The 13956-nt window shown below is 34.0% G+C and overlaps 1 pseudogene; it reads left to right on the plus strand.

The window, feature by feature from the left end:
• Positions 1–13956, plus strand: part of LOC106058602 (dynein axonemal heavy chain 6-like) — an 89057-nt pseudogene that overhangs the window by 55822 nt on the left and 19279 nt on the right.

The raw sequence follows: 13956 nt of genomic DNA on the forward strand, positions 1-13956 counted from the left end.
GATGATAATGACGCCAACCTGCAACAAATTTTAGCACTGCAGCTATGGTTCTTGACAAGGCTAGATGGGATTCTTCTGTAAAATCCATTGTTTCTTTGTGATTAAAAGAATGAATTACAAGGTGTCAACATTTTTGTCATCTGTGCCTCTGTAATAAATTGGTAGGGTTCGAAAACAGGACTAGGCAGTAGTCAAAAGGACCGAGGAGCCATCTGTATGAGTATGAAGTAGAAATTAGTTTGGTGTATTTTTTAGAAAATCTGAAACAAATTTGAAAAATGAAATGATGCTAGAATAGGGTAGTTTTCTCCCCTACACCCACATTACTAATAAAATTTAAAAAAAAAAAAAAAAAAATCTCCCTCCCCATCATCTGATTGTCTGAAAGGAAAATTGGTCCAGTCCAAAGTTAGGCAATCATGTCTGAGTTTAATTTGAATTTTAGCCTTTATTTTTCCAATGTTTCAAATGCTTAGGATTTAGTCAGAAACATCTTAACCATTTTATTATTTTAAAATTTTATTCAGCTATTTAACAATACAATCTCAACCAGTGAGAAGTCCGATGACCTTCAAACACGACTGGACATTTGCTTAGAAGAGACTACAGTATGTATTTACAAGAATGTTTCTAGGTAATTCTTGTATTGTTACCTGCATTGTGTCTCATGGTTTCAGTAATATTGACATTACTGGAATTGGTGTAATGCAAATAAGCACTCCACTGCCTATAAAATGCTTTCAATGGCATGTGGCATGCGTCTCAAATAGCCTCTGATAACTAGTCCAACTAAGATATTGGATCGGCTTGAACTGTTATCTGTAAAGAAGAGCACTGGTGCTTTAACAAGTAATCTTCAGGCAGGAAGGGGCTCCTTAGCTTGCTGGCTACCCACCTAGGAGAAGGAAAACTCTAATTCAAATCTCTACTCATTGCATCTATATATAAACATGGTGAAAGTTTTCAAGAGTCAACCCTGAAGAAAAATCAAGAGCCAGTGACCCTTTGGGCAGCTTACAGTGCTACACCCTGGCAGAGTCTGGGATGCCGATAAAATTTACTCCTTAACTTTATTGGCATTAACCTTCATTTGGATAGATCAGCTGGTTGGGAGGGGGGAGGACTGCTGCGTGTGTGACATGGTTCCAATCATAGCCTATGTATTCATCTCAATTACATGAGACCAGTAGTTGTTTCATGACTGAAGGAGGCCATAAAATAATCAAATGTATCTCATAGTGCCTCTAGTATATCTTGTTTTGTGGGTCATGCTTTATTTTAAATATATCTCATAGTGCCTCTAGTATATCTTGTTTTGGGGGTCATGCTTTATTTTGTAGTATGCTTGGTCCCCTTTCACATCCTTCAGATGCAGATGATGCAAAGGTCATCTGTTTCTATTACTGATGGTTAACAAGGGTGTTATGAAGCTAGCCTTTTCTTAGCTAATGTCAAGTACCCATTATTTATATTGTAAATCTTAAAGAATTCATTAACTAAATTAACTTTGATCTTACTTACAGATTAATGTGACATGTGAAATGAGATATTCCTCTAGTGATTGCTTTGATTTTCTTTCAGAGGTCTCTTTGAAAAACACAAGCTTGTATTTTCATTTTTGCTTTGCTCAGAGATTATGAAAACTGAAGGGGAAATAACTCCCTTGGAGTGGAATTTTTTTCTCCGTGGACCTATTGGAGGTATAGAGAAGGTACTAGACATTTTGATTATTATTTGTCTTCTTCTCTTATTTCAACTTCATTTATTTTAGGAAATGCCTTCACAGAAATGAAATGACTTTCTAGAGATCCTAGAGATATATAAATATGTTATCATTTTATTATATACATTAGGAATAAAAAGTTTTAAATAATAGTACACTTGTATGGAATAGTGATTTTCTGTGACCGTGGCTGTGTATCAATGATTAGCCTCTTTATGCAGAAGAGAAGTTAAAAAGGGAAGATTGTAAATTTCAAGAGATGTAAAATGCTGAATGCCACAGAATTTTCTGTACATCTTAAAGATTGTAGCTTATTCAAATCAATTAGATTTGAGAGTTTAAATTTATATAACCATTGAGAATCAACACACTTTGTCACCACTGACAACTTGACATATTTATGGATTATTTAGAATCTCATTGAAAGAGGAAGGTTAAACAATTATAGAACACACAACTTCTATCAAAATAAAAACTTTTTTTCTTTTATTGTAATTAAAAGCCATTACATTTTCTACAGCAAAATGTCCCCAAACCAGAAAACACAACGTGGCTTCCATTAAATGTTTGGAAAATGGCCTGCGAGATGAGTGACACATTTGAAGACTTCCGTTACATCCATTATGATTTGGATAAAACACCTGTATGGATAAGACTGGATGAAGGCCCTGAGGTAATAATAATGATAACAAAATGCATTACCCATATAAAATATTAAAACAATCAGTCTCAATCAAACTGAAGACTACATATCTTAATAATTAGGACATATCTTCAATAAAGATCATTTCATTCTTTGAAATCTGTCTCTTAAATCTATTTGTACATAATAATGAGAGACTTAACTCTGCAAAGGCATTGTTTTTCTGGCTGATTTAGGCAACCCATTTCAGGCATAGGAAATAAATAGCACTTTTAAGAATTTGTCCTAGCATTTGGAATGAGAAATATGCCTTAATCACTTGTCTTATATTAAATTGTTTTATTGTGGTTCTAAATTATACAAAATATTTTACAGTTTGTGGCATAGTAACCATGGCACTAATGGGTTCCGTGAGCCCAGGCTCATTACCAATCTCTTAAAAACAAAATGTGTTTTAATGTTTTGAATTCTTACTTTTATTTCCCATTAATTCTGTGATTATAATTTTTAAATTGTCTGCAGTATATTGCCATTTGATAAAGAAACTGATGGGGCCTCCATGCAGGATGACTAAATTTAATTTTGTCATTCTAGATTCATTGTTTTAATCCTGTGCCCAAGAGTCTCTTGCTACCCCTTCTGTTTACTCTGTAATGCTATCCAAACACATTTTCTGTAATAGTATATAGCCTGGTGAGCCAATACACATAAAGCGATGAACAATCAAAATAAGCACTATATTTCTTATGGCCCTGAAGAATTCACATTAGTCTGAACACATTTGGATGAACCTATAATAAAAATCTGTCGTTGAAATCATTAATGTATACGGTGTACAGCTCTCTGTATTTTTAGTTCCAGTGTTACTGAATTAGACTCAGATGGCGAGTCCAGTCACATTTATTGGGTTGGTCAGTTCTTGGCTTCATATCAGGATTTCCTGACTACAAACTCACTCACGAAGCTCTGTTGCTATCTTAAAAAGCTGAACACATGGTCCAAACAAAGATCGTAAAATAAAGAGCAGATAGTTGCTATCTTTGCACCAAAAATGCAACAGCTTTTGTTGAACCCTATGGTGATAATATTCATGAGGTCGAAATGCATTTTATTGATTAAGCCAGTTACCTGATGAAAAAACAACCACAAAAGTGCAAACATAAAAAAAAAAAAAAAAAAAAAAAAAAAAAGCAGAAGATGCAGATTAAGGAGACGCCCACAAAAATTAAGACTTAAGAGACAACCAGCAAACTTGGAGACAAAAGAAACAAGCATGAAGATTAAGACAAGAAACAATTAGCAGAAAATGCAGACATAAGAAAAACACCTTGAAGATACAGACATAAGGAACAACAGGCAGAAGATGCAGACATAAACCTTTAAATTCAAGAGTGTAAATTTGAGCCTCCAACTAGGAACAATTAAGTGACTTGGCATCTTTCACACAAAAATTGTAGTGCTTGTGGCAATAACAAAACAATAGTGCCTTGTGACAAAAATAAAGTTTTTTATTTCACTTTCTCTAGTGGGTATTCCCATTTTACATAGTGATTTATCAATCTATCTAAGCAATGGACATAAAGTTTATACAATAACTGTTGGAAATAAAGAAAATGAACAAGATAACAATTATTTTGGTGTATGATTAGTTTAGTTCTTTCCTTGTAAATCCTAGGCACAATTTAAACCGGAGGGGGTATGGGGTGAATGTTATGAAAATGATTTACTGTATCAGTTGTCGTTGTTATGTTAACGTGTGCTTGTAACTCTCCATAAGAATGTGTTCAGCAAATATTAGAGATGTTTGTTGTGTAGTCATTCAGTGTATTTCGACTCTATTGTACTATTATGTTCCTAACAGGAGGCAAGAGAAAAAAAGTGTTTTTCTTTACAATAACTGTTACAGAATTTTAAAAAGGCTCATTTTATTAACAAGGATGTATATTATATTCAGCTTGACTTGGGCCTCTAGGTCTAGGTTTTACAATGTTATGAATGCAAGAAGCTTGTGAAAGTTTCTGCATTTTAGATAGAGTTAATGGAAATTGGAATGATCGCCTGACAGCTTTTAAAAAATTAATGTTTGTTAAAGTTTTCCGTGAGGAAAGGGTGAGTTTTCAATTAAAAGTTTTGTTGTGTGCCCAAATGAAAGAGCATCAGACTCACGTCTTACAAACCAGTACATAGACCTACTATTCTAATTGTGAAACTGGCAAAGGGGATCAAAGGATCTTGCGCCATAGCCTTAAGTTTTCTTACCATGGCCATAGTTTAAATATTAGATCTATGTTCTGCGGCACAGGTTCTCTGTAAAATCACATCACATCTTAGATCCCTGGGTTAGGGCTGTCAAATGGATAATCTAGATCTATGGCCTGCTAACCAAACTCCTTCCCAGTTAAAGGCTCATTCTGGCTTTTTACAATATGATGAATTAAAAACAATGCTTACACTCACAATGTTCAAATGTTTAAAAGGAGTTGATATTCTCTGTAACATGAATTAACTTAATGTTGAGGTAGAAAGACTAATTGAATAGATCTAGATCTAGATTAATCTAAATTGATACCAGGGTTATCCTTCAATGCTAATAGATATCTTGGGGCATTATTGAGATTGTTGATCCATTGAAAATGATAGAAAAAAGTAGCAGTTAGGATCAAAATAATCTTCTAACTATAAAGCACTGTGTGTAAATTTTTTTCAACGAAGATATTTTTCTTGGGTTTTATGTGAATAAAAATTAATTATATCCTTTTTGGATTTATTGTTAACTTTTATATTATTTCAATTCTGTTTGTATCCTAGACATTTGCAGTGACAGAGTTTGTTTCTGAATGTTTAGGGAAACAATTTGTTGAAAGTCCTCCTGTCACATTGCCAGAACTCTATGAAAGTATGTCTAAGACTACTCCACTGGTCTTCGTTCTTTCTCCAGGATCAGATCCAATGACATCATTTCTACGGTTTGCTAAAGATATGGGAGTTCATGAAAAGTAAATGCAGACATTTTTTCAATAAATATATTCATTAAATTAGTTTTCTACCATAATATAAATACCATAAATACCATAATATCTTGTACCTGGTCTGAAATTTCCCCAATGAGGTCTATATCGTCTTCAAACCTGAGATGGACAAAGGCTGCCCATATGGTCAAGTAGGAGTAAATCCTTCTTGAGTTTCCATCATAATATGCTTCAGAAATATGTTAATAAAGCTGGAGAGATAATGCATCCTTACCTCACTCCAATGGATGTCCTAAAACTTTCTCCAACTTTGTTGTTCAGAAGTATTGAGCTGTTTACCTTAGGGTGTAGGGCTTTGATATTATTGATAATGTTTTTATCCAAGCTGATCTCCCTCATCCCTTGCCACATACCATGATGCCAAAACCAGTCAAACGTTTTTTTTTAAATCTGTGAAGTCGTGTACCAGTTTATTTAGCTGTTTAAGACATTTTCTCCTTTAACAGTCTAATGTTAAATATATTTTTAAGAATGCTTCTACCTTTGCAAAGGACCTCCTCAACTTTTGAGTCTGTTGAAATTATTTTTAGCATTATTTTGCTTGGATAACTATTAGACTTTATCGTTCTATAGTTTTTTTGTTTTTTTTATTGTCTCAAGTTTTCTTTCTGGAGCAGTGGAATAAAAAAAAAAATTTGGTTCTATTCTTGTGGCAATGTTTTTTTTAATCCCATATTTTCTGGCAGATAGTCCTAAAAATTTTGTTATATTTGAGCCATTGTATTTTATAAGTTCTGATGGTATGTTATCCCTCTGATGATACGATAAAATACCATCAGAAGGATAGAAGTGTTACTTATTTGAAACCTATCAATTTTTTATTTGTTTTTATCTTTATACAGTTTAATTATATATTTAATAAATTCTTCTTTGTATAACTTTTAATTTGGAGCAAGCTGGCTGAGGGAAATTTCTGTGGCATTTTACGTCAGGAGAGACAATCTTTTCCCTTTGCAACATCTTGTGTCACTAAAGAGGCCAATCCTTGATACACAGCTGTGATTGCAGGTTGGGCATATGTGATCACCAGGTGCCATTGCATTATCACCCTTCTTTCTGCTTCTGTAGTGTATGGCATCTGCAATCCGAGACCCTTCCTTTATGCTCTCTCTTCTTGTAGATCTATCCAGTGCTACTTTTTCCCAGCTGCTTGTGTCGATTTTGAAGAGCTTCATGTCACGTTTGCATACATCCATATAACGTAAAACTGGGTGACCAGCAGCTCTCCTGCCTTCTATTAGATCACCATATAGAATATCTTGTGGAAGTCGATCTACTGGCATTCTACGAACGTGGCCAAGCCAGCCAAGGCATCTGCTGCTGATAACAGAGTGCATGTCCTGGCATCCTGCTCTTTGTAGCACTTCCTTATTGGTTATCTTATCTTGCTACCTTATTTTAAAGATCCGCCTTAGGCATCGGAGGTGGAAGACATTCAGCTTTTTTTCTGCCATGAGTAAGTTGACCAAGTTTCACTTCCGTATAGCAAGGTGCTCAACACACAGGTCCGGTAGACTAGGGCTTTAGTATTGTTAGTCAGCAATATGTTGTCCCACACTCTTTTCTGCAACTGTGACTTGGTGGCCATTGCTTTGGCTATCCTGTTGTTAATGTCTTTATCCAGTAGAGTATTGTTGGATATGATGGAGCAGAGATAGCAAAAGTGATCCACAATTTCTAGTGGTTGGCCATTAATGTTAACTTGAGGTGCAGTATTTGTGTTCTGGACTAGTATCTTAGTCTTGCTTTGACTAATGTTTAAGCCTAACTTCTGGCTAGCAGCAGATAGTTTGTCAACTAGGAATTGAAGCTGAATATCAGAATCAGCAACAATAGCTGCATCATCAACATACAGGAATTCCCTGATAAGTAGCTTCCTAACCTTGGTTTTTGCCGCTGCCTTGATACATTAAATAGTTTTCCAGAGGATCTTGTATGGAGAAACACACCTTCCTTGATGTCGTTGTACGCATGATGCAGTAGACAGGAGAAGAATATGCCAAACAGAGTAGGTGCGAGCACACATCCCTGCTTGACACCACTGCTAACCTCAAAAGGTGCTGATTGGGCTCCATTAAATTTGACAGTACATTTCATTTCCTCATGAAAGCACTCAATGAACTTCTGTAGTTTGGGAGGGCAACCTATTTTCCTTAGGAGTTTGAAAAGGCCACTTCTGCTGACCATATCAAAGGCTTTAGTAAGATCAACGAAAACGATGTAAACGGGTCTGTCTCTCTCTCTGAATTTCTCCTGAGGGAAATTTAATTATTATGTTATTATTAGAGCTAACGAAAGACATGACATTTGCTAAATTTTATTTATGTATGATTAGTTATTGCTTAATTACATTGTGGTTGTTTTTATTAAATCCTCATCACATTTAGAAAGTAATTTGTAGGTTTGATTCCTTATTTTAACTATTCACTTATAGTGTGAAATCAATTTCACTTGGCCAAGGTCAAGGTCCAGTGGCAGATACAATGATCAAGAATGCAACCAAATTTGGTGAATGGGTTTTTTTACAGGTAAGGAACAGAAGCTAGCATTTTTTTTTTCTTAGACCTTTCCAATTGTCATTTTCAAAAAGTATATAGGTAACTGTTATATTATAATCTCTCCTAGCCATTGACTAAACAGAAATCAATGTTTATTATTTTTGAATAAACATAGATTTTTTTTTCCCAGATTTATAAATATATTAATTAAAAATTTGATTGTATTAATTTTAAAAGACTTAACATTTTTTGCTTTAAAAAGTTATTTAAACCAAAACATTTAGTTTAAATTTAACTGAAAAATTCTTTTTAGAATTGCCATTTAGCCGCTTCATGGATGAAAGCCATGGAAGACATAAAAAATATCCAGGAGACCAGTTCACTTTTACACAGCAACTTTAGACTCTATCTGTCTTCAATGCCTGCCAAACATTTCCCTGTCAGTGTTCTTCAGAATAGTGTCAAAGTCACTAATGAGCCACCTAAGGGCATTAGAGCCAATCTAAGAAGGACATTCATAGATATGTCAACTTCATTTTTTGAAGACCACCATAAGACTTTTTTGTTTTTTGTTAGAAAAATTTTTAATAATTAACAATAAATTCCAACACTATGATAGTATTGAGAGATGATAATGTAGTCCTCTGTGTTAATAGTAATAATGTTATTTACACTATGTATTGTGTATGGATTATTATAGTGTTGGTTTAATCCTGTGCACTCCCGGGGAGCATAGGGCCACACCTCTCCACCGAACTCGGTTCTGAGCAGCTTTCTTCATCTGCTGCCATGTCATTCCAGTACCCTCAACTTCACTGATGACTGACCTCTTCCAGGTTTGCTTGGGTCTGCCCACTTTCCTCTTTCCTTGTGGGTTCCAGTGCCTGCCTTGCAACATTGGTAGCTGGTTTTCGCATGGGGTGTCCTATCCAGCTCCATTTTCTTTTTGTGATGTCTTGGGCTATGGGCTTTTGTCTAGTTCTCGCCCACAAATTGATAGTAGTTATCTTTTCTGGCCACCTAGTTCCTAATATGCGGCGTAGGCATCTGTTAACAAAGGTCTGGAGCTTTTCCATATTTGTTATATTTGTTATTATAGTGTAGGTTGATTGATTTTTTAATTTAAAAATGACAAAAAAAAGATATTTTAAAGATTAGTAATAATAATGACTGACTGAACTTGTCTTATTGTTTCTATATAAATTAAACATTTTTTATAACAGCTCTGGGAATGGACTGGAGGAAGATCATTTTTGGCATTTGTTTTTTTCATGCTGTTATTCTTGAGAGGAAAAAATTTGGACCATTAGGCTGGAATATTACAGTAAGAGTCATGTTAAGACTGTAGAACTGGAATATTACAGTTAGAGTGTAGAACCATAATATTACAGTAAGAGTAATGTTAAGACTAGAGCTGGAATATTATCTATTAGTGTAAGGACCCATTCAATTTTTTATTTTTTAATAGGTATTATTAAAGCTATTACATAACAGACATAAACTCAAGTGTTAAAATGACCCATTAATCTAAAAAAAAAGTTTTGAACAGATAGGTCTTAATATTCTTCTTGGAATGTAGTAGTGAAGCAAGCTGTTTGTCTGAGATCAATGGGGAGTGAGTTCGAAACCTTTAGACAAGCACTGAAAAGGCCCACAAACTGTAACTTTTGAGTGAGAAACATGTCACATTGAGTCCATGGACTGCAGGGCTCTCTGAGGGACATATGGAGTGATCAGTTCACTCAAGTAAAAGGGCGTTCTTAGTTTTGTAGTCGATTCTTGCATTCTTAGGAAGCCAATGGAGTGTACACAAGAGAGCAGTAGCAGAATCACTTCTTGTTTTTCATAGGACCATTTGTGCAGCATTGTCCTGAATTTGCTCTAGCTCAGCGGTTCTCAACCTTTTAAGGTCGGCGACCCCTTTTAGAATCCCCCACTCTGACGGGACCCCCCTAACAGCAATAGAAGAATAGAAAAAAAAACAATCTATATTTTCGATGGTCTTAGGCGACCCCTGGCAAATTGTCAATCGACCCCCAAGGGGGTCGCGACCCACAGGTTGAGAACCCCTGCTCTAGCTGAATGATGGTGTTATCCTGTATACCTAGCTGCTATCATGAGGATTGCAGTAGTCAAGGCAGGAGAGTATGAATATCACAGCTAACTTTTTTTGTTGACTCTGTTGTCAAATATGGTCAGATCTGGTCTAATCTGCCCAGCTGCAGATAGAGATCTTTGCAGAGCTAACTTATGTGTGGGTCAGAAGAGAAGAGTTGAGGCAGAGAAAACTCATATTAGCTTCATTTAAAGAACTAAGCCACGAGCTAGCACCAGTGCTCAAAATACTTTTTCAGGCAACACTTAATCAGGGTAGGGTACCTAAGATTGCAAACTAAGTGGATAAAAGAAACCTGGCAGTTCATGATGAATAGGGAATCTATACTCTCTACATTTGTCATGTAGTTTTCTTAATTGCTTTTGTCCTCTCTTTATTCATATTATTGCCATTACCACCTCCAGCAAAGAAAACCTTACAATCTGAACAATGAAAAGGAATATAAAGGAATCTCAGCAACATGTGTCATGAAGTTATTTAAAAAAAATAAAAAGTTATTTATGTTAAAAAATAGATGGAAAAAAAACAACAGTGAGGCCCTAAAGAAAAAGCTTAAGAATTGTGTTGTTGTTTTTTCAGTGTTTCTATTGTTATTATTAGAACTTAATGTTTGTTTTTATTCCAAAAGAATCAACTTGTTTATTAAGGCTTGTCCCATTAAATTAATTATGACATGAAGCTGATATAAAATAATAAATTGACGAGAGTTGGCCTTAATTAATACTAATTAGGCATGGAGCATCTGACTGTGTTAAGATTATTAAATTTCATTTAGTGCTGGATATTCGAAACTAAAAACTTTTCTCTAGGTTACTAGGACAACATTTTGTTAAACATTTATAATTGTCTAACAACCTTTTTTTTTCGAGAAAATTCATCTACCTGGTATATTGAAAATACATTTTTTGACCTTTCCTTATAACAATTGTGAAAGACTATACCAGTATAGAGTCAGAAGTAATTGAAGCTGGGTGATTACTTATATAATATTGTTATTAAATCTTATTTGGAAAAAAGATTCCTGTCAGACATTAATCAACTGGTAAAGGAAGTTATGTATTAGAAAAATGTATTCTCTGTGCTGTGTAGAAAAAAAAGAGATAAAGAGATAATCAATGTTTGAAAGTAATGAGAGGCTGTATTATGAGAGCAGCTACTGTGATATATTGTAGACTAGATTTGTTCAATTTAAAATAGAAAATGCAATTAGGGAAGAAAAAATGTGTTTTTGTTCAGTGCAGACCATCCTGGCAATGCAAGCTCTAAAATGAATTGGTGGCTCATGAATAAAAAAAAAAAAAAAGATAATGCTCAACACACACACGAATATAATAAACACACATATAAAGTATAAATATTTCTTTTATTTTTTAAAAAAGAAAATGTTCAGCATCAAAACATGCAGCAATATGGACCTGTTAATTAAACATTTAATAAATCATAATGAACCTAACACAGTTAACAATAATGATATTGTTGTGTCTCTCTCCTTTGTTTCTTGATTGAAATCATAACAGCTACCACCAATTGCAAGAATGTGGCAACTCAGATTCCAAATAGGCTGATACTTTATTGAGTCTAATGTATTACATGCCAAATAGTGTACTATTGGCAACACAAAATTTCTAATTGAATAACTGTGGTACTGTACTGATCTTGTACTGGACTCCACTGTGCTAGACTGTCTTGACTCTGCAACTCTCTCTCTCTCTCTTTATATAGGGTTTATGAATGTCACTAATCCTCTCTGGATGATCATTTCTTCACTTTCCTAAAGTAATTCATTTCAAAATATTATCTTTTTAGAAAAGAAAATGTATGTATACAGTTTTTCTTATAAATAAGTCGTATCTATTTTTATTTTAGTACGCTTTTAGTGATAGTGACAGAGTGTGCATTGCTCAACATGGAAATGTTTTGTAAAGATGGTTACATCCCTTGGGAGACACTGATCTATATAACAGGAGAGGTAGAGTATTGTGTGTATTGTCATTTGCGCAGCATGAGATATAAATATTTTAGTTTCTTTCTAAAACACTAAGCCAAAAATATTTATCTCTTGACTTTTCATGGCTTTGTTATAAACGTGTAATTATAAAGAAAAATTTTAAAGGAAATCATTGTAATAGTTTGAGACAACTTAATTAATAATTTTGTAATTGACCAGACTTGGATGCCCACCTAGGTTCTTATCCGTTTTAAGCAGCTTCATGTGGAGCGAAAATGACAAAACAGTGCACATTATATCAAAAATAGTTGTAGACTTTCTATATGGATTTAGCTCAGCAGCTAGACATGCAATATCAGGATGGATCAATGGAGTAGCAGAAGTGGGCACATCTTTCTAATGATGCCTTAACTAAATTGAGTCAAGAAAGAAAAGTATCATTTTGTCATAAGACCAAATTATTGCATTTCTTAAAATGCAATTGCGCAAACAAATTTTAACATTTTTAAATAAAATACCACTACAATTTTCAAACTACATACATCCATAAAAGACTTCATATATTTATCTATATTCATTAATTTCCAAATTTTAGGTTAACATTTATGAATGATTATTTTTTTGTACAGTATAATACACAATTAGTTGAATGATTAAAAACTTCTTTTATCACCACAGATTACCTATGGTGGTCGAGTCACAGATGCCCAAGATCAAAGATGTCTAAGGACAATTTTAAAGTTTTTTTTCAGACCTGAAACCTTAAAACCAAAATATAAATACTCGGAATCAGGTAATTGTAATGTATATTCAATATAAGGTACATTATAAGGGAAGTCCTATTAATTTATTTGCGGCAGATGTTGATGTTTATTAGCAGGTTTCAAACTAGGACTTCTTTATGGAGACAGCTTGCCGCCCAATGCGCCAAACGGCGCAGGAGGACCTAAGTATAAGTCTAAGCTAGAACTAAACTAAATTGAGGATCTGTTTCCTTTTTTCATCATCTGTGACTTTCTGTGATCCAACCTCAAAAGTAGCATTTTAGTCTTTGTGCAAGTATTACTTCAGTCAGTACACACACACATACACACATTGTCCTTAACACAGATCAACATATTTTGATGTAAAATACAAATATTCCAAATTGATTTCTCTCATCTGTAAGTTTGTATAATGTTCTACTAATAATTTGTAAAAGGATTTAACTAGGTTAAGGTATGGCATATCAACATTATTTGGATCTCCATTGATTGTAGAGAAGCTGCAGGGTTTAGAAGCGTTGACAACTGATCAAAAACTTGAAAACTCTGGTTTGACCATTATAATTTTTCAAAATATAAATTTCTTACAATTAAATTTGGTCTGGAGGTCCAGATAATCTATATGTTGAATACACATACATAAGCAAGTATTCCTGAATGTATTTCATCAAAGAGTTCAATAAATACATAAACTTTTTCAAGAACATTTTACATCTTTGAAACTTTTATTACTTGTATTAATATCTAGATCCAGTATTCTAGTCTAGGCTACCCTTTTTTTAAATATTGCCATGTCTGCATCTGTATCGCCAAGCTAGAATTTTATATATTCTGACTAGATTTATACATGCCCTTAACCTTGATTTATTTCAGGTATGGGGGAGAGGGAATTGTTCTTTTGTTTAAAATGTAGTATTCATTAGTAATTAATAGCAAAGTAATTGCTTACAAAAAGTCATCAGCCTCATAAGAAAGAATGTCTTTGAAAAAAAAAGTTATGTTGTTTTGTATTAAATACAATGGGCCTTGGAAGGTAATTTTTTTAATTTAATCTATTTTTGAAGGTATTTACTATCCACCTCTTGTCAAGACATTGGCTACTATCAAGGCTTACATAGAATCTCTACCACTTATAGATGAGCCAGAAATCTTTGGGCTCCATGAGAATGCAAACATAGCCTTTCAGTTGAATGAAACCAATGCTTTACTTGGTAAGTCTGTGTTTGTTTTGGTAA

This window comes from Biomphalaria glabrata, chromosome 12 (genome assembly GCF_947242115.1).
Source record: "Biomphalaria glabrata chromosome 12, xgBioGlab47.1, whole genome shotgun sequence".
In the NCBI taxonomy this organism is placed as follows: Eukaryota; Metazoa; Mollusca; class Gastropoda; family Planorbidae; genus Biomphalaria; species Biomphalaria glabrata.